The sequence below is a fragment of the Hermetia illucens genome, chromosome 2, assembly GCF_905115235.1.
Source record: "Hermetia illucens chromosome 2, iHerIll2.2.curated.20191125, whole genome shotgun sequence".
In the NCBI taxonomy this organism is placed as follows: Eukaryota; Metazoa; Arthropoda; class Insecta; order Diptera; family Stratiomyidae; genus Hermetia; species Hermetia illucens.
The window spans coordinates 140,294,356-140,321,660 of NC_051850.1; positions in this window are offsets into that span (position 1 = coordinate 140,294,356).

Genomic DNA, 27,305 nt, shown 5'->3' on the forward strand with positions numbered 1-27,305 from the left:
GGGCCCAGGTATCGTACAGGGGCCGCTTCCGTTAGATACGTGATTACTTTAAAACCTTCACACTCCCTTCCCTCGTTTAAAACTGATGTCAAAACTAATATCGATTTCGAAGGACACTAATCGTTGACTTTCATTTGATGCCCTACGTGGCTATGTTCGGCAAAAAAAGTTACACACTCCTTTTGCTTGCCTACCTCTTTAAACTCAACGTAGAATAGTGTTGCTCATTATATACGTGGGGGTTCACAGCTTCAATTTTGCCCCCAAATTTCTTGTTAATAGGTATAGACGTTTCTAAGAAAACTGCCTGTGGCGAATGGACAGACCAGACAAACGAACAAACATCCAGGCACCCTGTGAGGTGTTCCCAGATCTTCTCTCAAGCACATCTTCAGGTGGCAGACAAGGAACGCCTATTGATGTGTAAATATGTGCTGCACTTTCTTCTCAGACTGTCGAGCAAAACGTGTTTGCATGTCTATGGTGCAGTAACCGAAATAGGTATAGAAAGGATACCCAGAACACAGAACCACAAAGTAAGATGATAGAAAGAGAAAAGTTACGGCACAAAGTCGGGAAATTCAGGACCAGTGGTTTTTGGGAGTTAGCAAGTGGGCCCTCGGTCGTCTACATCCTTCGACTATAGTGCCTCCGTGGTCTATACGGTGGCATCTACAAATGACAGAGAAGGAGATGTTCAAGCGAAGCACAACTCTACCAAAGACATCAATAACAATGGCAAAGAATGATAGACTAAAACAAAGTCGCTGGTCGACGAAGGCGGTCTTAACAGACACTTCATGCGCTCAAGAGGACTGACCCTGGAAGGTATACTAGGGCCAAGAAATTATTGCATTTAGAAGAAGCTCTTACCTTCTTATACCTTCATCAACGCCGAAGTTTGCAAAAAATTAAGCCTCGGGAAGCTCAATAAATGCTAAGGATGAACGAGTGTTTAAAAAGAGTAATTTGACAAAGATTCATAGAGAACAGAAACTAATTTTCATACAACTTGGAGCGAAAATGGCTGAACTGCAAGAGTTTATCAATGATAAAACACAACGTGCAACGTTCTAAAAACAAATCCAACTTACCGCTGTCACACGCGACCCAAGAGTCACCAAGTCGCATACCCATCGACTTGCCATAAAAGAAAAGAGTATGGGAAAAGATGGGAATCCTTTAGAGAATCACTAAGCGCCTAAGGGGAAAAAGGAATACGAGCAGGTTCTGGGAATGGGTACACGAAAGATATGAGCACTTCTCTGGCCCTTCCCTCCCCTCTTGTGAATTCAGTGCCAAAACCGGGACCGGTTTCGAAAAGTACTAATCAAGAACCTTTATTTGATACCCCACGTAACCATATTTGGTGTAAAAAAAATGTTAGCCACCCCCCTCTGACGTAGAACGATGCAACGCACTGTATGCATGTCCGTCCACAGTTCTCATGTTTCCACGAAATTCAGTGCAATTCGATATTCCCGTTTCCGAGAAAAAAGCGTGTGACAGACAGACAGACAGAAAGCCAAACTTGTGAGGAGTGGTCAGATCTCCCATCAAACGGAACCTCAGTTGGCGGATTGCAGAATACCTATTGATGTGTAAATATCTCTTCATGCACTCTTCTTTTCTGGCTATGTATCGGTTAGTGTTTGTCCATCTCTGAAGCGCGAACCAAAATGGTTATGAGAAAGATACCCAGAAAATAAAACCAACATAGAAGAAGAGAGAAGGAGGAAACTTATGGTGCAGGGGATTTTGGGAACGAGCAAGTGGGCTCGCGGTTATTGATATCCCTCCACCGCAGTGCTTTGGTGGTAGATAATTTGGCCACCGTGGCAAGTGTTTTAGATTTGGAAGAGGAGGTGTTCATGTGAAGTACTACTCTACTGAGAACACCATTAACAAAATCGAAGAAAGAGATCGCTGCACGACAAAAACGGCAACAACACCAACGGCACGTCTTCAAGAGGAGCGACAGGAGGAGGTACTCCAGAACTAGGAAAAGGACCCACTCAGAAGAAATTTGTCAATTCTGCGATCTGTGGTGATGCCAAAAATCGTAAAAGATAAATCCGAGGGAAAGTCAATGAATGGCAAAGGTGAAGGATTATTCAAAAACCATAATCTGGATAGGACTCATGGAGCGAAAAACTCTGTTTTGGAGAAACTACCCTTCACTCAGCCTGGAGCAAAAATAGTTCAGCTGTTCGAGTTCATTAAGAACAAGCACTACACAAGGTATAAAAAGTATACTGAGAGCTACTATAGTACTCTGCAAAAAATCGCAGCAAGAAAAAGGACATTCCGAGGACAAGTCGAAAGTTGCTGCCCCAACGGTGTCACAGGAAATTAGAGAATGGGAAAAAAATGCGGTTCCTCTGGAAAAACAGCAGGTCCCTAAGATGAAAAGAGCCATACAACTAATTTCGAAAAATGGGACTAAAAGCACTGGAGAGAAAAAGCAGGTCCCCAAATGCGAGCCCCACCAATCGAATAGGAAAAATCCAAGTGGAATGTTAACAGTGGATGGACCAAGACAGTTAATAAAAACGCGGAGAAAAAAGCAAAACTTGGAATTCGCTAAGAAGCAATTATGACCTACAGCAAGGAAAATTTCACTTATGCAGCGATATTGAAAAAAAATCAAAGCTAACCTCAACCTAAAACACCTAGGCGGAAATGTCAGAAAGATTCCAAATCCAGCCCGGGAAAAACTGATGGCTTTCGAACTCAAGTTAAAAAATCACTTAGGGAGAATGTCAAAGTACGAGCCCCTCGATGATATGACATCCAAAGAGGAAATTTACACTACCTTCATGAAACAGTTCAAGTTAGAGGCCGAAGGTCGTATTCCAAGGGTTGTTGCCGACGACTTCAATGTTTGGGCCACCTTTCAGAAAAGGGGATCTAACCTTTGTCACCTTTGTAACCTTTGTCAGCTCGACACTGACGTGTGGTATGTACTGGTGCATCAGCGAGGACTACACCCACAGCGATCAGAAGACAATCTTCTTTGAACTATGGGTGGAACCACACGACAGGAGAACATTATGCCCGATACCGAGAAAGATGTCATGCTGATATGCAAAAGCTCTGGAAGAGCGAACCTTCACAGAGGTGTGGCTTAACTAACTTAAAAAAGCGCTCTACGGAAAGAGCGATCTATGTTACCCAATGTACCACCAAAGCATGTGATCCGTCCATGCCTAGGAAATGCTCATTCCCCAGTAGAAGACCAAACTACTGGCCTTCGATCAGCTTGCCATCGAGCAAGAAGATCGACTCAGGGGACGGTAAGCAGAATCAACCAAGGGACAAAAAGAGCGGGCCTATAAAGAGGCTCGTAAAACCCTCAAGAGCCTATTTCAGCTTACAAAAACTGTTCCGCTCGAAACGTCTCACCGTAGAGTCAAAGCTCTTACTGTACAAGACAATGATCTGGCCAGTCCTCATGTATTCCTCGGAAACTTACAATGACGAAGTCTATGAGCGACACCATGACCGTTCGGTTGTGGATAAAATCCGGCTCAATAGGTTACGGTGGGCAAGTCACTTAATCCGTATGGATGAGGATGATCCCACCCGGAAAGTCTATAAGGGCAATATCTATGGTAGAAAAAGAAGACGAGGCAGAGCCTGCCTAAAATGGAGAGATGGCGTAGGTCAGGACGCCAGATAGCTTTTAGGGATATCGAATTGGTGGACCTCGGCGCAAAACCGGGATGTCTGGAGTTCCTTATTAAGGCAGGCCTAGACCGGATACCGGTTGTAGCGCCGTTGAAGATGATGATGAAAACCCTCAAGCTCGCCATCCAACGAAGCAAGAGGGAATGCTTTAAGGAGGTCTGTTCGAGAGCGGACGTAAACCCGTGTTGGAGCGTCTATAGAATCGTGATAGGACGATTCAGAGGCCCTTCATCTCCGCAGATCGCGATCCCTTCTCCATGCAAAGTCTATGTTTGCTTTATCGTAGACGAAAAGCGTCGAAAGGGAAAGAACTCTGAGGAGAGGGCAAGAGCATTGGTAGCGCTCGGGAAAATGTCGGTACACACATAGGCTCATCCCTGCCATCAAGAAAGGTGGTTGGAGAGACGACACGATGAGATTAATTACAATCTTACCCAGTTTCTCGCCGAGCCTAGAGGATATCGCAATACCTGTATAGCTTTGAACTGAATATCTCACCCGATTGTCCAAATTGCAGTGGATTGCCAGAAGACCCAGAGAACGTATTCTTCCATTTTCCTGTTGTGATTCTGGCATCTAGTATTAAGTATTCTCCCCGGTGCCTGAACCGACTTTGCACATGTGCCGAACACTGTCCCAGAACTTGTGTGGAGGTTTCGTCACTCTCCTGACAGAATCTACATAAAGTGTCCGTAGATATCACTAGTTTCCTCAGGTGATAGTTTATCTTGAAGTGACCAGGGAATGTTCCCACTGTGATCTGGAGGCTCTTCTTGATGTGGTTTCACCAATCTTTCCAGTGCTTGGGCTTGTTTCCCCCGTGAGCACTTTGGACTGTTCCATTCCTGATAAGTTCCCCCAGTAAAGTCCCTCAGCCTGTCCTCTTCATTTTTCAATGTCAAAGCCATGAACTAATTTGAATGTGATCCCATATTTCTAAGTTTATTTGAGTGGAAATTAGAAGGGTCCATACCACGAGGCCTACATTTTACAAAGTGGTCAGTTAGTTACACTACACTTTCGAGATTCTTGTCATCTGATGCGTTATACTTCGTTATATTATATTCTTGTTCCTGTTGATCGGTAGTTTCTATTGAAATTCGCATCAGAGCTGCAATTCTTTTTTGAATACCTGGTTACATATACCCTATATGGCAAATAGGAAACAGGCAAACATTGGCCCCATTTATTTAAAAATTCTAGATTTCCACAATGCCTTTAAAAGAGCAAGAAATGCGTCTAAGCCACTATTTGTGTATTGCATTTATTTATCACTATAGGTATCTATAAATGTCTAATGCGTACATATATGTCCACCTATAATTTATTCGAAAAAAAATCAATAGAATTTATTTCAAAACGAAAGTGTTCAAAGATTGTTGAACCTGCTCGAAGCGCATTTGATAGAAAGCAATATTCCCATGATTACTCGTCTCCCGAAAATGGTGAAATAGCCCAACTCGTATGCAGTAAAACATCTTCAGGCAAACAACGCTACGAGTTTGCAAATTCAGAATGCTAATTCGTTCGCAAAGAAACTTATCGTTTGCTAATCATTATTTGCACATGGTTGTCAACGATCACCCCATATGCACTCTCTCATACAAACAACCTCTTAGCGGCCACGATTTACAACTTGGCGTAGTGGAAATAAACAAAAAGACGGAGTGCTGACCAGTGGTACTACTATGTACAAAATATACTTGTAGATAAGAAATAAAGCACGTCGTATACATAATGGCAGCGCCTCTCACCCCCGCTCCTACTTGACAATATTCTAATCAGAAAATCAACTCAGTGATGTAGAGTAAAATGAGTATTCGCGATCCCACAAAGCTAATTCTCATCAATCAGCATTAAACTGAAAACTAGGAAAACTAACACTTGGAAGACGACTGGTAGGCATATTGACCTCCTGGCCTATTTTGGAATTTTATTCGCAAGTCTAGGGCAACTCATGCCCAATATAATATATAAGATGTATTTATGATGCTTCAGATATGAAAGGTTTTGTGTATTTCTTTTATAAAAGCATTGCAGTGGACATTTGTCCCATTAGTACCTAGCACGTAATATGTATATATTATGTGAGAATATTCACTTTCGCGTGATACTGACATTCAAAGTCCTGAATTTGCACAGAAGCGACAATTTGACCTAACATAACTTTGTCAATGGGCTTTCCAACAAACTCGGTAGGATTAACTTTCTTTTTCTTTAACCTTTGTTCCGTTCACAAGCGGGGTCGGCTCGTCGTGATCATTTTCGCCATTTGGCTCTATTGAATGCCTGATCTGCGGCTTTTAAATCCCCATCCAGCGTATCAAGCCACCGTCGTTTCGGCCTGCCTTTTCGTCGTTTACCATCGACTTCGATGTTCAGACCAATCTTGGCAAGTGAATTCTCGTTTGCACGAATTGCGTGACCATACCATAGAAGACGCCTCCCTCGCAACTTTTCCATGATCGCTGCAACCCCATAACGATCGCGGATATTCTCATTTCGGATGTGATCAAAACGTGTGACGCCACTAGTCCAACGTAACATCTTCGTCTCCATTAGCGCAAGACGTCGTTCCTTGTCTTTTATAGTCGGCCAACACTCATAACCATAGAGAACGACTGGATGGACGACATTGCCGTAAATTTTTGATTTGAGACGTTCGTTGATACGTCGATCACAAAGAACACCAGTTGTGGAACGCCACTTCATCCAGGTTGCGTTAATGCGTGAAGCAATTTCATAACGCAGTTCTCCATTGGCTGATTGCGTTGAACCGAGGTATTTAAATCGCTCAGTTCTGGGCAGATCACTTCCGCTGACAATAATTGTGCCTGTTTCATGGGGATCGGTCGTCAAAAATTCAATTTTGTTTAAATTCAATCTGAGACCGTGTTGCATGAGGCGATCATTGCATTTTTGGACAAGTTGCTGGAGATCATTTTTGCTATCCGATGCTAGGAAAACATCATCTGCATAAAGCAGTGTGTAGAGCGCTGGACGTTGGATATCCCATGTGACGGTGTCCATAACAAGAACAAAGAGGAGTGGTGAGAGGGCGCTTCCTTGACGAACACCAACAGACACGAAACACCCGCCACACTTCGAATTTTACTTTTCGGATCGTGGTAGAGCAATTGAACCCAGCGCACGAGTTCTTCTGGTATTAAGTGTTGTCGTCGGTCAAACGCTTTCTCTAGATCCAGAAATGCAATGTAAATAGGGCGATGATTCTCACGGTGTTTCTCCAGGAGTAACCGCGCAGCGTGTATCGCGTCAGTAGTTTCGCGGTTCTTGATAAATCTGGCTTGATTCACGGTTATTTCAACGATTTCGCGAATACAGTTGTCAAGAATGCGTTCAAAAATCTTCATGGTATCGGACAATAACCGGACCACGATAATTTGAACATTCTGCTGGACTACCTTTCTTTTTCCATATTGGAATAGTAGTACTTTTTTGCCAGTCAGATGGTGTTCTTCCTTCCTGAATAACCCGATTAAAGAATTCACTGAGCCACAGTGTTGGGTCCCAGCTCTTCGCTTTCCAGAGCTCAGATGCGATGTCGTCAGGTCCTGTGGCTTTTCTCGATTTCATTCGTTTCATTGCCTCCTCGACTTCAGTTGCGCTGACAGTTAAACCCTTGGGTGTTTAACGTAGGTATCTGTCGTGGAGACTTAATCCTACGGTCCTCTTCAGACACAGATTGATTTTGTGACCACAATCAGAGCCCCGTTGAGACAAGCAACAACAGTACCAGTCTATACCAAGTGCATGGCTCAGCATTCATACTGGTGGATGCAAGAATTACCTAAATCTCTACCGAACTAAGGAGTACGGTACCCGTGTTGAAACGCAACACCACACAGAGGTCCGAAGGTCTCTTCTCGCTTGAGCACAAGAACAACTACCATGAATTTCCCACTAGGGGGGCCAACCGCAAACAACCGAGCTGTACTCCCATACAACGGGAGTTCACCCGAAGTATGAGAGTCCAGAGGCTATCCCATGGTACCAGTATACCCCTGGTAAGGTTTCTTGATCAATTTGCCACTTCAGATGAGTCCCCGTGCAGACTCGGGTCTGATCGCCCTAATTAGGCCTTTGGAGCATTCGCCTACTGCATTAAGGCCGGCAAACCAAAGTGAGTACAGCGTCTCCCGGTGCCACCACTATGGAGGTTCTCTTCGGCCACTTGATTTTGGTTTGGCCGACAGGGTTGCCCCCCATCTTCCTGACCGCCACCTCTGAACGCCAGTTGCGCTGACAGGTGGAACTGCTCCAAATGTCGGCAATGATTGTGGAAGTGGAGGATAAGCAACTTCTTCAGTTGAAATCTGCTCGAAGTATTCTAGCCACCTATCTGTTGCGGCTCGACCGCTGGTAAGCAAAGTACCGTTCTTGTCATTAACGCAACAGAAGTGTTCGATATCCTGTGTACGTTCATAACGGCTTCTAGCAAGTCGATACAGATCTCTCTGGCCATCCCGAGTATCCAGTTTATAGTAAAGGTTTTTGAAATGGTTCGCTCGGGGGACAGCGACTGCTTTCTTTGCATCCCGGTTGGCATTCTTCTAAATTTGCCGATTAGCAGGCGTTTTATAGTCGAGAAATTTCTGATAGAGGCGTTTCTTTTCACGGACCTTCATTTCAACATCATCATTCCAAAGCCAAGTATCTCGTTTGATATACCACTTACCCGGCTTGGTGACCCCGAGGGTGGCAGAGGCCGCTTTGTGGATCGTGTCTTTCATTTGGTTCCATAATTCTTCCATATTCGTAATGGTCGGCAGACGTATGAGTGAGATGGTTTTTTCTTTCTTTTCACCAAACCGCCACCATTTAATGCCCCGCGGGGCCAGTACATTTCTCACGCTGTTTTATCGGTGGCTTAATTCGCAAGACGCCACTCAACGGTCTATGTTGAAGTGCGATGATCTCATAGGGAACGACTTAGCAACCAGTGATAGTGGTAAAATGTTGGCGTCTTATTAGAATATAGTCGATTTGCGTTTTACTCTTCCCACTATAAAATGTACGAAGATGAGACAATCGTTTGATGAACCATTCACTCGCCACCCTCATTGCGCGTTCGAAACCCCTTTCCCCCATGGCATTGTTATTGTTGCCTTTTTACCCGCATGACCATTAATTAAATCATTCGACTTACCTTACCTAAGTGGTAGGATTATGCTTTTTGTTATAGCCTATAGTACTGCAAAATGATTCGTGATTCTAGCATGAACTTAGAGGCGGTTTGCAGTCAATTATTAAGAATTATAATACTATCTTATTATTAACTTTATTTGAACAGATATCGATATTTCAGAGCCTAAGCACCATATAGTGGCAGCCTCTGGATTTTTCAGATTTTTCGTTTGTGTAGTTTCTGAGAATAGGTCCGTAAAAGAAATAATCAATTTCGACCCCCACACTCCCCACCTTTCCACCAAAAATTTCAAAACTTTCATTTGATACCCCATACGACTATATTTGGTGAAAAAAAAAAATGTACACCGCCCGTTTGAACGTATGAGGAGTCCCCTTTAAATTTGACGTAGAATGATGTAACTCACTGTATGCGCAAGCGTCTACAGTTCCCACCTTTCCACCAAATTTGGTGTAAATCGCTACAACCATTTCCGAGAGAAATGCGTGTGACAGACTGACAGACTACTGTGTTCTCCTGTGACTCGTACTTTCTCTCTGAACTGGATAGTTACTACTGCATGTCAAACTAGTCAACTTAGAAAAACACGTTACAAAAGCGGGTGCAATGTGGGGTTCACTGACTTGCTCAGGGATCTCTAGGACGGGAGTTCAATTGCAGATGTCACTCTTCTTCGTTAAACGAATTTTTAATTTGGATGTTTTTGTTTGAAAAGTGATTTTTTCAACATTATTATTTAACTCCCTGTTTGTTGAATTATAGACTTGTTGTTGTGTGTAGAGGTGATATGACGCTGCAGTATGGAATGTAACCTCAGCGTTCAGACACCGGAGAAAGCCGCAGCTCCGAATGCACTGTACACTAGCAGAATGCCAAATGGAGAATTGCTTTTACAAAATACGAATGTAGACGATACCTTACAGGTGATAGGGTACGTGCGAATACCAGAGCGGGTACATTTACAGAACTAAAAACAAAAATTCGAGAACTGATGGGGTTTTCAAATCTGAGCCATAATGTACACGGAGCAATTAAGGAACAATTAAGAGCTATCATGGTTACTTACATCAAAGCCAAAGAAAAGCTGGAAGCAGGGAAGCGTAAGCGGGATACCATAAAATCCACCAACCAAACAACAAAAGTGACTCTCAATAATGTAAAAAGGGTAACTAAAGGGCCTGAGAATGATAAGCTTCGATCAGAACACCGCAAATCGAATAGGGAGATTACCGAAGAAGCCTCGAAGAGAAAGAAGAACAAAGCGCCTCAAAAAACTCACAGGGAAGCCACCTCAAGAAAGGCTTGTCGTCGTCACAGCGAAAGCTTACAAGAAATTGGAGGACCCAACTTGGACGAGGGTTGAAAACAAGAAAAAGCTTGAAAAGAGTGGCCAACGAGACCCCTCCTATTATTACTAATAAAAGCAGGCTTACCTATTCGGAAATTTTACGCACAGTAAAAGGGAATTCTTCTCGGAAAGATCTAGAGGAGAACGTAATGCATATCAGCCCAATGCACAAAGGCGAATTATTGCTGGTACTTAAACGCAATGAAAATAAAATGACCTCCACAAAAAAATCCAGGCAACGTTGGGCGAAAAGGTGGAAGTAAAAGTAAGTGGAGACTTTACGCGAAGCTCCACGGTTGCAGCTGGGCAACACAAATTGCGACGATCTGTAGACTCCGCGGGCAAATATCGACAAGAAAATGCTTCAATGTCTAGAGTTCGGACACGTAGCGAAAAAATGCACCAGTCTGTATGACAGATCTGATCTATGTCGAAAATGCGAACGGGTAGAACATTTTGCGAAAGATTGCGAAAAGAAGCCCAACTGCCTCCCCTATAGAAGCTCGAATAGTGATTGCAGTGCTCACGTCATTGGGAGCGTCAAGTGTCCAGTGTTTAAGAAGACGCTATATGCAATGCGGAAATGAAGTTCATGCAACTTAACCTTAACCATTGCCACGCAGCATAGGATTTACTTAGCCAGAGCATATATAAAGATAAAGTTGCGATTGTTTATGAACAATATAAGGATGTTGGACGAGCGACAAGAGCAGAAAAGCTCCTATTTAAGCCAGTGGAAATCTTTCTATAGAAGAAACAAATGGGAATGCGGAAAGTGGATTTACTCGAGCTAAAATAGCGGGAATATATATCTACAGTTGCTACGCTGCGCCAAGCCTTACACAGAATGAATATAAATCGCTGATCAAAAGATTAGTCAGAGATTCAGAATCGGATCATCCGAAAATTTTAGCGGGTGATTTCAACGCTTGGGCTGAAGAATGATGCGGCCGCAAAACAAACACAAGAGGGCGAACACTTCTTGAAGCTTGAACATCAGTTTAGCAAACACCGGAGGATCAAACACATTCCGAAGAGGGAAAATGGGTTCAATAATAGACATAACATTTATCAGTGATATACTATTAGCTATGGATCTCCAATGGAATGTTAGCGAGCACTACACGCATAGCAACCACCAAACAATTGGCTGGACCAAAGCAATGCAGAACTCCGGACATAGGATGGAAAAAAGCTTGACCAAGAAACCTTTCCCGAGGTATTGCAGCAAGGTACAAATTTGTCGGGCAACGCAGGGGGATTTTGGCCCTCTACATGAGGATGGACGATTACGTAGCCTACAAAACGACGAAATCTATGAGTGTTACCATAACCGTCAGGTTGTGGATAAAATCCGGCTCAGTAGGTTACGGTGGGCGGGTCACTTAATCCGTATAGATGAGGATGATCCAGCCCGGAAAGTCTATAAGGGCAATATCTATGGTAGAATGAGAAGACGAGGGAGACCCTGCCTGAGATGGAGCGATGGCGTAGGTCAGGACGTCAGACAGCTTTTAGGGATATAGAATTGGTGGACCTCGGCACAAAACCGGGATGTCTGGAGTTCCTTATTAGACCGGATACCGGTTGTTGCGTCGTTGATGACGATGATGATGAATGCAATGGATACGGCTGCACAGGCTCTGGAGCGAATGCAGATGGCGTGTGACGCTTTCATGGCGTGGCGAACGGGATCCTTGAAGCGAAGACCAAACTTCTGGGAGAATGATGAAATCAACGAATATCGCAAAGAATGGTAAAATGCGAGAAGGCGATTCCAACGATACAGAAACAGACCAGAATATGAGGAGCTATAACAACTATTCAAGGTTGCCAGGAACAGACTACGAACCGCTATCGCAAAGAGTAAAACCATGCATTTCAGACAGCTCTACAGGGAAGCTGACTCTGATCCTTGCAGTGGTGCATACAAGACAGTCATGGGAAAAGCGTTTCCCACCGGTTACATGTCCTAAGTCATTGAACGATATAATAAACTTCCTGTTCCCTCAAAATATTCATGAGGGCCTTGCGAGCGTCCAAATCAACCTCAATGAAGTACTAAAGATAAGCGACGAAGAGGTATTTTTAAGCGGCCAAGAATATCAAAGTCAACAAAGCTCCCGGATTAAGCGGTCATACCGTACACAACTATCAATTTGGCAGTAGGGATAGCACCAAAAACTTTCGCACAAGTATTTACTGCGTGCTTGAAAGAAGGTGTTCGGATTCCGGAAAGCAAAATCAACGATTGATGCGGTCACTTTGGTGAGAAATTTTGCGAACTCGGCCTAGCCAAGCTCGCCCCCCCCCCCCAAAAACGCCTTTAACTCGGCGAGGTGGAAATAAATCATTCATACCGCGACGTACCTTATACGTATTGTTCTCGAGTTTCTAATAGAAACGCGGTTTTGTTGCGTCAGCAAGGGATCTATCGATGGCAAAAACGATGGGACGAGAGCAAGAAAGGACGCTGGACTCATAGATTGATACCGAATATTGAACACTGGACTAAACGGAGGCATGGTAACGTGGGCTATGATCTGACGCAGTTCCTAGGCGGACATGGTAGTTATCGAGAATGCTTCCACCGATTTGGCCATGATGATTCTCCGACTGCCCGATTTGCGAGTGCATAACACTTTCGGCAGTTCGCCTTCTCTGAGAGAAGCCTTTTTACTTTTCAGGGCCCTACAAGAGTCCGAGCGAATCGTTCAACCCCTCTCTACTTCTCGTTTCGAGTTTGCCACACTTTAAGTTTAGGCAAAGTGTTACTTGTGTTGCCTTTCTAAACGCATATTTGGGATTCTTATACAGAACCCTAATGGCTCTTTACGAGCCCTTGCAACGGGTCTTCTAAGGAGTGGTGTACTCCCTTTAAACGCCTCACTCTCCTGGCTACTTGTAGTATTAAATGCAACGGTAGCAAAGTAATCCCCCACCGACGGATATCGACGACTGGAAAACTGGGGTGAGTGTTTTTCTCCCACCTACCCGACCTGCGCATGAACATGTCCATGCAGACCCACCTCCAAACGCGTGTTCATACGCATCCGCCGAGCATTCTTTTATCCACATGAAGTGATCCACCTGATGAGAGATCTGGCGCTCTGTCTGTGTGTCTGTCTGTCTGTCACATGTACTTTTCTTAGGAACGACTGTACCGATTGACACGAGATTCAGGGGAAAGGTAGGAACTTTAAACGCCACGCATGCACGGAGTTACATTCCTCCTCATTCCTCGTATGTGATAGAATCCAAACTGGACTAAGGGTTACTAGTGCCTGGTGCAGGAAGGTGGGACTGTGGATAAACAAATCAAAAACCACTATAGTACCATTCACTAGGAGACGTAAGCTTGATCACCCGAAAGCCATAAGATTACATGATATGGAGATGGACCGAGAAATAGAGGTCAAATATTTGGGAATTACGGTAGACCAAAAATTACTCTGGAAGACACATGTCGGAAAGCCACGAGGGCTCTGATGACTTGTAGGTCCATAGCAGGAAAAAATGGGGTTGCAGCCCGAAGATACTACTTTGGATATATACTCCAATAGTAAGGCCAATGATTACCTATGGAGGGGTAATCTGGGCAGAAAGAACCGAACTCAACACACAAGCCAGGGAATTACACAAGCTCCAAAGACTGGCTTGCGTGTGTACCAGCGGGGTAATGAGGATATGCCCAACGACATCCCTGGAGGTCCTTCTGGGATTAACTCCTCTCCATCTGCACATACATACAGGCAAGGCGGGCAATATTCAGGATGTACGGGAGTATCAGTGAGGAGGGCAGCTGCCTAAACCGAAGGAAGATTGATATTCTTTCTAGGCGGTATCCCGAATTACTGATAGCAAAGGATAACATGACAACGAGGTTTCACTTCGATAAGAAGTTTGAAACACGTTTGAGTAAAAAGGCAAACTGGGAGAGCGTGGCTGCGACATACGGCTTCAACCAGCAACTGATTACTTGGTACACTGACAGATCCCTCACAGCAGAGGGAGCCGGTGCGGTGTCATTGTCCAAGGAAAATGTACTTGGAACCAATGGGCAAGTACACTAGCTTTTCCAGGCGGAAATATACGCCATAGACAGATGTACCCCCTTTATACTCCAAAGGAACTACAGGGAACAGAACACAGCTATTCTCACCGATAGCCAAGCAACAATCAAGGCACTTGAGTCCAACTAGGTGAACTCTAAACTGATATGGGAATGCTTTGAGAGACTGAATACACTCGGTTCGTCCAACAAGGTCTGGGTACTCTGGGTTCCAGGCCATGCTGGGTTAGGAGGCAACGAGGCAGAGGACGAACTGACCAGGAAGGGAGCAGGGAAGCCTTTACACGGGCCACAACCCTTCTGTGGAATCGGGAACAGTTTCATAGCTATCACAATAAGAAATGAAGAGGAACGGTTGAGTGAAATATACTAGGCGGGCCTATCAGGGATGGAGGGGTCCAGGGTGCTTATTGGGAGATCCAAACCCATACGCACAAAGGATTGCTTAAAACTCACCAAAAACAACCTCCGAATCATAGTGGGAATTTTCACTGGTCACTGTCGGCTAGACTACGAACACTACCTGCAGGTTTTGTAGGGAGGATGATGAAACCTCTATACACGTCCTTGGACAGTGTCCGGCACTAGTACAAAGTAGGTCGTGGCATCTGGGACAATACTTAATACCAGATGCAGAGTTGAAAGATCTGGAAGTAAGGAATATACTAAAGTTCCTGACGGTTATAGGCTTACTTGATATACTATGATTAATAGGTACACTATAACCAGCAAAATGGGCACAATAGTTCTCTAAGAACGCGGTGCGACTTTGCCTTAACAAAATAATAATAATAATTTATGTATGATGTTCATACACGAATTGGATCCTTTGCTAAAATAATAATGGGCGGTTCAATCATTCTATTGCGTGGCTTAACATCCATTGCTTTTATCCGCAGTTACTGAACTGCCAACCCAATGACTGTCAAACTGTGGTGTCTTTATGGGTGTCGCCTTATATGATTATAAGTAGGAATTCTTGCATTCTCTTATAACAACTGAGACTTATCCGCACTGATTGCATTAAAAAGAGAGGAGAGGAAACTGAATTTTTATTAAAATTATGAAAATGATTAAAACGATAACTGCAGCGTTGTCTATGCTACATGTCCGCATTTACATATGCTTATGTAGATATGTTTACATGTGCATATACCCCGAGAACCATATTTCCATTATGCGCTTTATCAGCAACGTGAGTCTTCAGGAATCTTGTAACTGCGCAGTACATTCAAGAAGGAGAGACAACGTGAGAAATATCAATAGGAAAATAATGATTACGACAATCAATGCAATGAATTATTGCAGGAATGGTGCCAAGAGTCGCGCGACTTTTCAGATAAATTGTGTCTTAAGACGTAATGCAATCTGACATGTGCAACAATAACCGCGAGGCATTAACAGCGGAAAATGCAAGCGAAAATTCCAAGTTATGAACGCTTTAATGCTAGAATATCGTGGAAATCTAGAAACTAATGATAATCTTTGAAACTGATTTGTATTTTGAGGATCGGGAGTCGACGGTAATGCTCATTATTTAATAAATGTCCCAGGGAAATCCTAAGTAATGGAAAAGTGGGTCAAGCAAGCACAGGCGGGAGAGCATGCGCGAGACAATGATATTGTTATTAATGGATCAGAATAAATAACAAGTTTTTATCGGGGACCCAGAGCTGAGGTTTGTTTATGGATGGTATGGACACTTTCAGAACGGGATTAATTCATGTGAAAAAACCTACCGTAAGGAAATTTCCCATCAGAACCGTAAGCACCTGCTATTACCCTCAGATGAAAAACTTGCAGTGCAGGCACGTACACGTTTGAAATCATTTGACTAATTGATTAATTGCAAGTCTCTCAGCATTTACTTAACAGCATTATCTGCATGGCTTGAATAAATCAGCGTAAAAAAATCACTGCAAATGCTCCCGCAAATCATTCTGCATGACCGATGTCTTCCAATGTACAAACATAGGCTTTATGTGAGGGATATGAACGGTCTAATCATGAATTCTAACGACATAACGATCAATTAATAAACACGCATTATCGCATCATGCATTTTAATCTGCCAACTTGTTCCATAAATTTTCTTCCATCATTAAGTTGAAATATTCATTTGCATTTAGGAGTGAATTTCAATTGACATAATGCAGATATTTTTAGATGAAAACTGATTTCTAGCATAGAATTTATCATAGAATTGAGTAAAACGGAGTTGGGCAAGCTATTATAGGGCAGTACTATGCAGACAATCCTCTTTCTATTCAAGAGCAGCCAGCAAAATGAAGGATCATACCCTTCTTGAAATGATGGCACCCATAGGAAACATGTTGTTCAGATAAAAAAATTATGAAATGAAATAAGGACGGACGGATTTCAGTCTCATAAATGGGAGCTATTACTGATAATCTGACGCAAACTTGTAATGAACTATTCTATTGCTGATCATCAGACGACCATCCTGAGTGGCTGGAGACGACCTAGAGGGAAAGCTATCCCAAAACCTAAAAGAAATTGTCGAAATTGAAGGTCGCAAAAACTGAAGTTCCATCGAAGCGCTCCGTCGACAAGTGCTTGCACGCCTTTGTGCTAGCCAGGCTGGGAAATATGGGGGGAGAGGGTTTCCCTTTGAATGCTTCGATCCCTTACATGTCATTTTACAAAATTCACGTATTTATACCGATGCGTGGATCCGCACCGGATCCTGAAAAATAAACACACAAATATAGGGATTCGCGTGACCCTAACGAAATAAACAACGCACGAGTTAAAACCTGAAAATAAAAATAAAACAAGTCGGAATACCAGAAGCTGGTGCTTTCACCATAAAAGTTTTGTGTTCATCTTATGTGAAACTTTCAACGAACATTTTTCCATTCGTACATGGTTAAAAACGTCCACTTCTCCGCCCATATCCTCGCGGAACGACCGTGAAATATTACTTCGCGAGGCGGCCCTGGTTTACACCAGCGCAACTAAGTTGCACGTCCGTCGCGCTTTCCGGGATCGTTCCGGGTCCTGCAGCTTTTCCTGTATCGCAGTTACTGTCGCCTTTTCGAACCTCAAATTGCTGAGGACTTCAGCATCTCATCCACGAAATTATGAGATCCGATAATTGCGTTGACGGCGTCGTTTAACCTCCCTCTTTCATTCGCGAATCGCGGACAACGGAATATAACATGCTCCGGGTTCTCGGATGTTGCGACGCATTCGGGACAGTTTGGGGACTCATCCAATTCGAAGCGATGCAAGTACTTCCTGTATCTACTGTGTCCCGTAAGCAACTGGGTTAGGTGGTAGTTCACTTCTCCATGTTTGCACTCGACTTATCTCTCAATACACGGGGTCAATGTTTGGGTCAAGCCGCCTTTTTCGGAATTATCCCACCGTTGCTGCTACCTTCTGTACAGTTCCTTCCTAGTAGCCTTTCGGAAGCTCGAAAGCCCCTTCGGCCGGGTTCGCCCTCCTTCACCGATAGAGACAGTGTCGCGATGACACACACTGCCTCACCAGATACCTTCTATATGCACTGCACACCCTCAGCGCTATTAGCCGATATGTCGAACTTACCCTTCTCTTGTTCACTGTATTATCCAGTGCGCACACCCGTGCAGGAGCCGCGTATAGCAGGATGAACTTCACCACTCCTGTGATAAGCAGTCAGCGATTAGACTTTGGCCCGCCAATATTAGGCATCATCCTTACTAGAGGTTTGTTAGCCTTTGCTGCCTTTTCGCGCGCATAGTCCAGGTGCCCCTTGGAGCTCAACTTGGCATCGATCATTACCTCCAGGTATCTAATGATTGATTTTGAAACGATCCCGTGATTACCAACCTGGTTTTTCACAGTGTTGTTTTTCTTGCGATTGGTAATAAGGACCGCCTCCGCCTTAGCTTCCGCCAGGTCCAGTTGCACCATTTGGAGCCATGCTTTGATGGTGTGAATGGTTTCATTTGCATACAGTTCCACGTCCTGGCAGTGTTTTGCAGCTACTACCACTGCCAGGTCTTCTGCAAAACCAATCAATGTTGCCTCCTTTGGCACGCGAAGATCAAGCACTCCGTCGTACATTATGTTCCACAGCAAGAGCCCTAGTACAGAACCTTGGGGAACACCTGCTGTCACAAGATATTCCTTCGGCCCGTCGTCCGACTCATGCCAAAGAAGTCTCTCCGAAAGGTAACTTTCGATTATTCGAACTAAGTAACTAGGGACACCAGCATCACCAAAACGCGGCACTTATCAGCGGCCGATGCCTCCCGGGCGAGGTCTACGACCGTTGCAATGGGATCGACCGTGAACCGCGCTATGTAAAACCCGTAATGTTGCTCCAAAAGACCAGCTAGCGCTCGACGAACGGAAGCAGCCTGTTATATATCACCCTCTCCAACATCTTCCCGATAGTGTCCAAAAGATAGATAGGGAGATATGAAGAGGGTACGCCAAGTGGTTTTTGGGGTCCTGGTAGCAGAACCAACTTCTGCCTTTTCCACTGCGCGGGAAAAACTCCTTCCACCATGCACGATTCAAACGAACTTATGAACCATGCTGGCCTAATTTTAGCTGCCAATTTCACGGCTTTTTTCCGAACCCCATCCAATCCCGGCGCCTTATTATCCCCAATTCGTCCACAGATCTCCCGTTGTTCCTCCTCGGTAAATCCTGGAATTGTGAAGACGTCCTGTTACACCGTTGGTTGAGGTCCACTTTGTTCCTGTTGTGGAAAAATAATTGCGATTATTTTGAACAAGAGTCGCGCGCAGGTCACTTAGGGTGATTTTTGTTCACGAATCTTGTTCATTACAACCTTGTACGCAGTGCCCCAGGGGTTTGTATTTGCATCAAGGCACAACTGCTTGTAACAATTCCGTTTACTTGCCTGTATAACCTTCTTAAGGCTACTTCCGAAATCGTGGTATTCCTTCTCCGACTGCCGATGTTCTGGCTCCCCTCTGGTCTCAACGTAACTTTCGCAATGGTTGAGGTTGATTTGTATCAACCTCATTTGACCCTACGATTCAGCTCCCTCCTATATGCCGCGCACGGCGGGTTTCCGGCTGAATTTCTAAAATATATTAATATACTATTATTAACTTTATTTGTGCAGATATCAGAAGGGGGTGTATTTTGAGGCCTCGATTTCGTTTCGATACACCACTGTGATTTTTTTCAGATTGAGTAGGTTCTGAAAACGAGACCTCTTACACTTTTTGAGCCCTCACTCTCCTTCATTTCACCCAAGATCGAATATGGGAGCAGTTTCGAAAAGTACTAATAAACCCTTTTCATTTAATATTCCACATGGCCACATTCTGTGAGAAAATTGTATACTCTTCTTTCGCAAATATGAAGTACCACCCTTAAACTTAACACAAAATGGGGCCACTTGCGAATGTAAAGGGATCCACAGACCACACGCTCTCACCAATTTTCGTGATAATTGGTCTAACCGTCTCCGAAAAAATCGGATGTGACAGACAGACAGAGACGCAGGCAGACATAATGAGAACATGCGATGCTAATATGCCGAGGCAGTGAGTCTTCGCAAAAAGGCGGTCAAACTATTGGTGGAATGAAGAGATCGCAGAGTTGCGGGCTGCATGTTCTCGAGCTACAAGGATATGCCAACGATCTAGAGGAAGACCAGACTTCAACGAGAAACTGCAAGTATATGTGAACCTTCGAGGTAGGCTTAAGCACGCTATACGGACAAGCAAGCTAGAATGCTTGAAGGAACTTTGCGCAAGGGCAGACCAAAGCCCTTGAGCGTACAGGGTGGTTATGATGAAGATGAGAGGTCGAACACCAGTGGCCTGCCCGCATCTTCTGCTCGATATCGTGATGGAGCTCTTCCCCCCGAATAAAAGGGAGCGCAAAAGACACAAGCAAGAATTGGACGTCTGTACCATAGTGAGGAGAAATTTGCACAAATTTACCGGAGAATTGGTGATAACAGATAATAATAATCGTTGGCGCTACAATCCATATTGGATCAGGGATTTGAAGTGAGTATGTAAGAGCTCTTCATTCAACGGTACACTACAGGATTAAAGTACCCTATAGGAGGCAATGTGGTCAGCATTGCGCTCGACCGAGATTATTACCCTGACTTAACTCAGCTACTCATTCACAGCTGAGTCGACTGGTATCCGACATCCAGTCACAAAAACAAATCCCTCTGCCACCAGTGAGATTTGAACGGCGACCTTCCGCTACGACAGCCCAGCGCTCTAACCACTTGTGCTATCCGAAGATACATGGGTGATAACAAAGCTCCCGGTTTAGATGCTGTTCAAAATAAAGCTCTTAAACTCGCTGTTAAGCCTAGACTCGGCTGGTTTATCAACATATTTGAAACATGCATAATAGAAGGAGTTTTCCCCGATCGGTCGAAAAGGAAAAAACTAGTTATACTCTCGAAACCGAATAAGCAGGACATCCATCATCATGCCGCCCGGTTTGTCTCATCGACAGATGCTCGAAAAAACCATCTACAATAGAGCAGTCTAGTCGTTGGATATGAGGATGGACTCTCGGAGCAACAATTTGGATTGGAAGCCCACGATGTAGTCTAATAAATGCTTTGCTGTGGTAACATTGGACCTCATCACTTCGAAGCCCGTTAACAAATACCTGGAGGTGATGATTGACGCTAAAATCAATTTCAAGGGACACCTGGACTATGCCTGTTAAAAAGCAGCAAATATCAGCGTATCATTAGCACGGATGATGCCAAACATTGGAAGTCCAAGACACAGTCGCAGATAACTCATGACCGGAGTCGTTCGCTGCACACTATCATATGCGGCACCAGTTTGAGAGAAAGCACTAGCATGTGAGAGTAATCGGAGGAGTGTAAACATGCCTTCACTGGAAAGCGTACAACTGGGACACAGCAGAGGCTCTACGAGTTCTTTAATCAGGCAAAGAGGAAGGTGGAATTCCATCTGATTGGCGAGAAAACACCGCTGTTCTAATACTGAAAAAGAAAGAAGTTAGTTCAGCAGAATGCGAGGGGGGTGGGGGGGTTGCCACACCACATCGCACACCCTCCACTCCCATCCCAAATTTCATATCAATCGGTCGTGACTGAAAGAATTCGGAGGTTAAAAGCTGTAATGACTGGACTACTGATAATATCGTTATACTAAACGGAAACTAAAATTCCTAAGCTAATAGCCGTCATATCTGAAACTTTGCTATTACGTTAGAAGATATTATTCTTCTTTGGGAAAAACTAAGAACAATATCAGAGATGCTCAAAGTACTTGCTTTGCCAATCAGTAAGCAACCATATCTAAATATCTATCAAAATTTCTGACACTTTACCGATGTGTTCGTATCATTTAATTTGGTTCCAAATTCTGTTAGATCCAATCTTCTCTTTGGTATTCTCCAATGTAAATGAAAACGAAAATTTTTATAGACGTTACACAGCTTCATGCTTAGATAATCGCTTTATCTTTCAAACTCATCGACGATAACGTGTATATTAAACTATGTTAATGCGCAATGGGTAAGTTAACGAAAACAAAAGTGCCAAATGCTGTAGTCCAGGATTATGATAAAGTTCATCAGTTATGCACTTGTGATTCCCAGTCATCCGTTAAATCTGTACTAAAACGGCCGACAAGTTTGGAATTTCCGAATATTATTACCCTGGGAACATTCTTACTGAAGGTTATATGAGTAATGTGGTTAAGGAACTATTTAAATCCATTTAAGCCTAAATGAAGAGGCGGAAAGAAGCATGACCTTCACCAGTTTGATGTGCTTCATTGCCCACTATTTAAGTTCCTACATAAAGATGACAGCTGATTTGAAATTTAATAAAAATACTGTTGTACTGTAATATTATGCTATACTCGTCTATTCAATGTAACTTTTTCATCAAAGATAACTTTTTATATAACCTTCATGGTTGAAGGCAGAAGAAAAGTCACACATAGCTCTTACAAGTTTCCTTGCAAGAGCAAATAATAATAATATTTAGAGAAATATAAGTCAATTAAATAAAAATCTTTAAACTACTTTAAAGGAAACTTAGAGAAAAAGATGTTTGGAGGGCCAGTTGTTCGCTTCCTTACGACGTAGGAAAAATGAGTCTTTTTCTCCTACCTGCAACCAGGCCGGACAAAAACAGAAACAGAAATCTTCAAAAGAAACCGGCCTGGACACGCCAATGTGTGGGATTTTTACCCATTAAAACCACCCCGACTTCCGCTCTACCCCGTAGAACCACCTTCATGTATTAAATCACGGGGGTAAGTAGCTTACGTTAGCTAGGTCTCCACGGCAATCAGAGTCGCGCCTTCCTCAACTGTTCCACTTTCCACAGTTTACCTTGGATCGTTGCGATCATGGAGTTGACCGCATCCCAATCCTCCTGGCAAGCTACCATTCTTCCGGGAAAATTTCCCGGTGTCAGCATTTTACCTAGAGTTTCCGCTAAGTTCCTCCTTTGCTGCATGCAATTTGGTGAGAAGTGCGGTCTATGAATCCCTTCACATATAGTTGAGATTAAAAGGGGGGAGGGGTTTAACCCATGCGGCAGGGGGTATAAAATTGCTTTTCGCAGAATGTGGTCATCGGGAGTATCAAATGAAAGGGCTCGTTCTCAGAACATATCCAAGTGAAAAATTTACCCGAAAACTGCCCTTAAGTTCATCCTGCTTCTCACATAAGTTGAACACAAAACCTTTTTACCTGAGGCGTCCAACTTCTGGTATTCCGACTTATTTATTTATCTATTATACTTCCCTTCATCATTTTCTAATTACAAAGAAAACTATGAACTAGATAAGGTATACAATAAACAATATCAATACTCACTAGAAATGATTTATTCGCAAAAAGGACTGTATTACGTCGTAAAGCCGTTAGGAAGATGACAAATCGCCCAGGGAAACTTTCAAAAAATTCTTTCCTCAACTTTGAAAGATAATTGTTACGGTGAAACACCAAGGTTAGAGAATCAGCCTATGTTAATTCCGAATGTAATCACATTCATCACCTCAAATGCAAAAAAATAATGACTATCAGCCTCAACTAGGCTGGCATCATAAACGGACTAAAGCACCCTTTTAAAGTCCTAGAATATTTGTTAAAGATACTGCAGAATTATCTGAAAGATCGTGAGCTTTGAAACAATTGATTGTATGCGCGAAAAACAAATAGAGTCGGGTCCATTCTAGATGTTCATCTCAACAATATAACGTACGACAAGGCTCTAAGCATAGAAATTCCGGGTAGTACTCTAAATGAGATATACTGATGCATTGCAACTACAATATCTGCACGCAATACGGAAGGCGCTAGGCGAAAGTTAAACCTGGAAACTCGGTCAGACATAGCTGGAGACGCATGGTTTGACCCTTGCCACATTAAAGTCGGGAAACCCGAAGCTGGCCGCGTCAGCCAAATGTGTTGAAGTTAGCAGAAAAGTTTTTGTTTGAAATTTGGCCCCTCTTTCTTTCTCTCCCCCTATTATTATTTGGTTACAATGGGAGCCCTTAACATCGAAATAAAAATCGAAGTTATTTTTGGTGTCAAGAGTGGTAAATTAACCCGAGAAAACCAAAAATGATTGCGGATTGGTCGAAAATTTGGAAACAAAATTATAAATGATTTAAATCCGACTAAACCGTTTGCCAAAACGCCAAAAAGGGTAGCTCCAAAAAGATTACGATAGTTGACGTACAGAATCTCGTTCGCCAGCTTGCTTTTTTTGGGCTGCTTTTCGTTTCTGGTACGCTAAAAAGGGCTAAAGAAGCAATTACTCTTGTGAACAGCACCCTTAATAGGTGAAGGTTGAACGAGCATTGGAAGCTTTTGTTAAGAAGGGAAAGCTGAAAAATCTTAAAAAACTTAAGCATTTTTTACAACTACGAACCAGAGATTAAAATTGGATAAGTTAAAGTGTTTACTTCATTTCAGCACAAATTAAAATTTATTTATTGGTTTTAATTTAGTCCGATAAGACCAAAATAAATTGATTTCAGTCATAAGGACGAGCATGGTACTGGGGAAAGTAAGGAGATTCATGTGTAACCTACCGCGGTTGTTCTTAGGTGTATTACCACAAATCGATTGTACGATCCTTGGAAATCGCCTATTAAATGGCTTCCCCCCTGCGGCGTTCGCAGGTTTTTCCTATCTAAGAACATTTTCAAAAAGCAGAGAGTACGTAGATTCTTCGTTGAAGAAAACCATACCGAGGTGCTTCGTCTGAGATCTGAGGAGGCCGGGCAGCTGCATATGAAATGCAGGACCGTCTCTTCCTCCTCCTTACATCAGCTACATACAGCCGAAACCACCACGATAAATTTTTCCATATGCTAGTTTAAGAGGCACTGCCCCGATAAAAGCCATACTAGGATTTTCATATCCCCTTTCTTGGGGGGGAGGAGGCCCGACCCTGGCCTTCACAAAGATTTTCGCCTGTTGGCAAGAATTCAAATTTTTTCAATCGGCGGCTTTGGGGTGGATTTATGGTAATTTCGAGTGCCACGGAAATATTATACCTAGGTAACCGAGCCTCTGTATCTGCACCAGCTGCTTACCACTGTTAGCAAAGTTCAGTCACAGCCACCAGATGATGCTTCCATACATTGGGCTTTATTATGGATGTTTACATCCAATGAATCCGCTACGGTGAAAGTTCTCAGGTCTTACCTATCAGACCAGCACCAGAGTAATCTGCAGGATTTTCAATATTGTTCCTGGATATAATGATTCCACGTTAGATTTGAGTCGGGATGTCCTAATAACTTGACTGTTTGTATCAATTGGATTTCCGCCCCTGCTAAGCTCTAATCCAGTCTTCCTAGCGTTCACCGTGACTCCATTGCGGAGGCACCGACTGTGTATTACATGCAGAGTTGCATTCAAGCGGTCACATATTGTGTTTCCAAACTCGCCCTATCTTGGCTATAACGTCCGCAAATGCTTGTGGGAAAACCTTGGTGTCCTCTAAAAGCCATAGCAAAGTATCTATAACAGGAGGAGAAAGAACCCCTCCCTGTGGACAGCCCCTAAGACATCCTGCCTCAATATGTGGATTATTCTGCATTCCAAATTGTGAAGAATCTAAATAATTAGCAGCGGATGGATACCATGCTATCTTGCCGCGTCATAATTAGTCGAGTATGAGGCATAATTGAAGGCACCTTCGATGTCCATGAAGGCGCCTAAGAGGTATTCTTTTTCGGACATCGTCTTTCCAATTTTTCCCATGTCCCATATACATTCCGAATATGTAGACCCAGGGCATCTATTCCTTCTATTACTAGCACAGGAATGATGCCATCCGGACCTGCAGACTTGTATCAATCCAGTGAAACTTGCATACCAGGTTACAGTCTCTCGGTTGAAGGCTACATGCATCTGTCAGCCCTGAGATGAAATTTTGGACGCCACCTGCGAAGTGTACTTTAAATAAATGGTTTGCCGCTTCTTCTTCGCTTTCTGTGTGCCTCCCGCTCTCTAAAAGTAGACAACCAAGCTTCCGGCAACGTTTCCATGATGATCGTATAGGCGACCTTATGCTCTTCTTCTGAGCACCCGGTGCCTTTGATTACAGATTTCAGACTTCAAGGCACGATTGTCATTCAATTCTGTTTTGCCAAAATCCGAGTTCCACCATGATGTTTTAACTTCCTTTAGTAACTTGAGTTGAGAGCATTCTTCAAAAGCTTTTCTCATGCTAGTTATCATCATCTGGATTGTTTTTTCAATTCCAATTCAATCCAATTGCCCAATCTATTTTCCGCGGATTCCAGAATAGAGTGGTTGCAGGTAGATCCATGCCCATTACGAAATCAATACGTTTGTGATCTAAGAGTTTGATACCGTTTAATGCTCTCTACTCTTCCACAACAGCCGCAATGTCATTACCTCTCGCCTGGTCACGTTGAAGAAAGTGGGTTCGTTACACAAATCGAGGGTAGGATCTTACCAGATACTCCAATAGTCTCGCTCCTCTCGTGTTGACGTTCGAACTTCCCCAGTATATGTGGTGCTCCTGCTATTATTCTCATGTCTTCACTTTTGGCATATTGGATAGCTCTGATAAATTTTACGGTATACACCTACCGACTCAAAGTAAAGCTTAATGGCTTTTGAGGATGCGGTCCTTACAGGAGGAGGAGTTCTCTCGTAGGCTGTTCGCCGTTGCTGCTCGAGCCCTCTTTGATACCTCTGGTGTCGATGAATTGGAATCGTCCCAGGATCGCTGCCGCATCAGCTTGCTCTTAGCCGCAGGTGTTCCGAATACTGTTTAAGGTTCGAGAACAGATGTTTACCCGCGGGCAAGACTTTTGCCTCAGCAAGTGGCCCCGATTGGACCGCTGGGCAAGAAGTGCTGACAGAAGGGGCCTGCTTCGGCTCGTTCTTTAAAGACCGAGTCCCAACTGAATTGGTTCCTACTTCAAAGGTCTCCAATGACACCTTCACGAATGTGCCTTCCAACCCTTCTGAGTGCCTGTTTAAAAGCCATAAACCTACAATTAAAAAAAGGAAATAATCGCGGCAACAAACTCGCCCACCTAGAAATTAGCGAAATGGTTGGTATCGAAGCTAACCTATTTGCGGTTCAAATGCAAATACCGCCGTGGATGACGAGGAAAAGCTCCTCGAACTGCTCCGCCAAAATTCAAATGAAAATAGCAAACGACAGAGTGCTAGTATCCTTCGTGGAGTTGCAATAGGAAACCCCCTTTTCTACTCTACTTAATGAAATGTTCATGAAAAGAATGGAAAAGGAGGGGAATAACCCCTTGATTTTAAGTAATATACATGGATGATGTCCTTGCCGTGGTCAAGAGTCCGCTTTGGCAAGTCCCAAGAATATTCACAACGGAGACTGCACCACAGCCTTCATTTCGTGGACGTCAAAATAATGAAGAATAATGGAAAAGCGGGGTTCGAGATCCACAGGAAAATTACGCAAACCCGGCGAAACACCCCAATAGCCCCCATCAATCAACTCCACGATTCATCGCATATACAGGGTCCCGCTAAGA